Source organism: Tenrec ecaudatus, chromosome 9, assembly GCF_050624435.1.
Source record: "Tenrec ecaudatus isolate mTenEca1 chromosome 9, mTenEca1.hap1, whole genome shotgun sequence".
NCBI classification, from domain to species: domain Eukaryota; kingdom Metazoa; phylum Chordata; class Mammalia; order Afrosoricida; family Tenrecidae; genus Tenrec; species Tenrec ecaudatus.
In genome coordinates this window covers 92180242-92183003 of record NC_134538.1, presented here as the reverse complement: position 1 = coordinate 92183003, position 2762 = coordinate 92180242, and the positions used below count along the sequence as shown (strand labels likewise).

General features: G+C 37.3%; 1 non-coding gene across 1 annotated transcript; it reads right to left on the bottom strand.

Annotated features, from left to right (window-relative positions):
• Positions 1-1251: 1251 nt before the first annotated feature.
• LOC142457640 (small nucleolar RNA SNORA33) lies at positions 1252-1385 on the bottom strand. Its single transcript, XR_012786339.1, has one exon. It is a non-coding gene; the product is annotated as a small nucleolar RNA SNORA33 (small nucleolar RNA).
• Positions 1386-2762: the final 1377 nt, after the last annotated feature.

The window sequence follows — 2762 nt, the reverse complement described above, 5'->3', positions numbered from 1 at the left end:
GACATAAGAGCTAATATTGGTTTTTGAACTTGATCTGGACTGGCTGGTATACGATCTTAATACACAATTACTCTTTAGATAAAGCTCTTTCTCATACGCATGTGAGTCTCTCTGGATTTCTCTAGTTTACCCAGACTAACACACTTCAGTTAAAAGAATTGCATTAAAAAAGATCAAGTGACAAATGGTAATATTGAAGCATTCTGGGGGCAAAGTACCCAGAAAGCATCAAAAGATGGGTAGAATATATGGAGGCACTGTAAAGGAAAACAAAACTTCAGAAATGGATGCGATACCAACCAAAATGTTTCAGCAAATATATGCAGCACTGGAACTACTTGCCCTTCTATGCCAAGAAATTTGGAAAATAGCGACTTGTAGAACTAAGTATGTGGCTCATAACAAAGTGTAGATAACAATAAGTAAAATGGAAATTCTTGAACATGTTCATGTGGACCTCTTACTTAAACCAAGAGGCAGTCATTTGACCATAACAGCGGGATCAGAAAAATGGATGTCAGGGTTGTATCATTTTTACCAGATTTCTTCAACTGTATTCTAAAAAAAGAAAAACCATCTAAGAAACTAAACTATACGGAGAAGAACATGGCATCAGGATTAGAGGACGGCTCATTGACAACCTGAGAGATGAAAATGGTATAACTTCGCTTGATAAAAACCAAGAACACTGGAAGCATTTACTGGTATCTATTGAAGAATATAGCTTTGACTATGGTTTACAACCAAGTAAAATTAAACAAAAGTCCTCACAATCAGACCTAAAGAGAACATCGTGCTTAATGGAGAAGACATCGAAGGAATTCATTTTCTTTGGTGTGTTAGTTCCGGTTCGCTAGAGCAACAAACCGAGTGACACTCCTACATGTTTAAGAAAGAGTTTTAGATAAAGAAGTTGCTCTATATCAAGACCATCAGCCCACGCCCACTCAAGTCCCTAAGTTGGACACTAGTCCATAAGTCCTTCTACAGACTCACGAAGTCATATGCAATGATGCCGAATGCAGGAACATCACAAGGCGGTGGGTGTAAAGTCCTGTGGATCCAATGGCGGTGGACACATCTCCAGGGCTCTGGCAGGTCTCAGAGTGGCTTATCAGCAGGCAGATAAAGGCAGAGGGGGTGGGGGATGGGGCGGTAGTTCCCAAGACCTTCCTTATGAGAGGGTCATACTCATAAGGACATAACATCAGGCTAACCTGATTAACAGGTTCCACCCCTACACTTTTTTTTTAATGTAGCCGCTTTCAGGGACCTTAATGATCTCAATTATCTTTAAGGCTCATAACATGGCTTTACTGCTATTGCCAGTTTTTTCTAAATTTCTGCAGAAACACATACAAGTTAGCAGAATCAATGGCTGGCTTCCCTACTTTTTTTTCAATCTTCAAGTTGACATGAAATTATGCAACTACCATATTTGAATTCATAATCAATGCCCATGGACCCAAGTGTCAAGAAATCAAACAACATATTGAATTGGACAAATCTGTTGCAAGACAACTTAATAATTTAAAAGAGTGAAAATATATCTTTGAGGATTAAGGTAAGCCTGACCAAAGCACAGCATTTTCAATTAGCTCGGATGCATGCAAAAGCTAGACACTGAGCAAAGAAACCCGAAGGAAAGATGCATGTCATTTATGATATTCCAGAAGAAGACAGGCAATGCAGTGAGTTGACAAAAGAAGAAACACCTGCTTTGAAGAAGTTGTCAAAGTGCTCCTTAGAAGGGAGTATAGTGAAATTTCATCTTCGTTACTTCATTTAGGCATTATCAGAAGGGACTCAACTCTGGGGAAGATCACCTTGCTTGGTGAAATAGAGCAAACCATTAACCAGATGGACTAACGCCATGGCTGCCACAAGGATCTCAAGCACAACACGGACGAGGAGGATGCCGGGACAGGCAGAGCCTCATTTTGTCTGCTGTTCTCTCTACCGAGGCCTGCTCAGGGTTGAAGCTGACCCCACGGCATCTATCAACAAATGAGTCCTACCATCGTGAAGAGCGATGATACAGAGTATGAGTTGGACATTGTTTTTTCTGGATGAAGAGTCATAGGCCCCATTTATAAAATAAGTAAATATTATCCCATCGAATAGTAATAATAATGTTTTGTATATAAATTTCCATAATACGGTCATCTATTTTTTAGGTTTTTCTCCCACGGATCCATATAACAAATGCCATGTTGATTTGATTGTAATGACTGTAGTGAGCACAGCTGTGTTACGGAAGTTCTCCAACCTTATTTTCTCCAACAGTAAATTCTCTTGGCTATTCTCAGACATATTCTCTGCCAAGTGAACTTTAATATCATTGTATCCACTTCCAAAATCAACACTGTGAAGTTCTACTGAGAAGCGTCTCAAGTTTATATAATATTTTTTGAAAAATTGGCATCTCTATTATAATAATGCTTCCCACCCAAGATGATAGTATGTTTTTCCATATTTTAGACATTGTTCTATATCCTTAAAAAATAGTTCATAGAAATTTTAACATATATCCCATGCTTTCTTTTTAAATTAGCCAAAAACATTATGATTTTTTGTATTACAAATATATTTTTACTTAAAAGTAATATAGATTATAGCTCTAGATTTTTGCATATTTACCATGTTTCTGTCTCAAAAGGTTATTTAAGTTTTTAAAATATATTTTTTTAATTTTATTTTGGTTTTGTTTTCAAGTCCTAGGATTTTTTAGGCATATGATATTACAAGAAAGCAATTCCTTC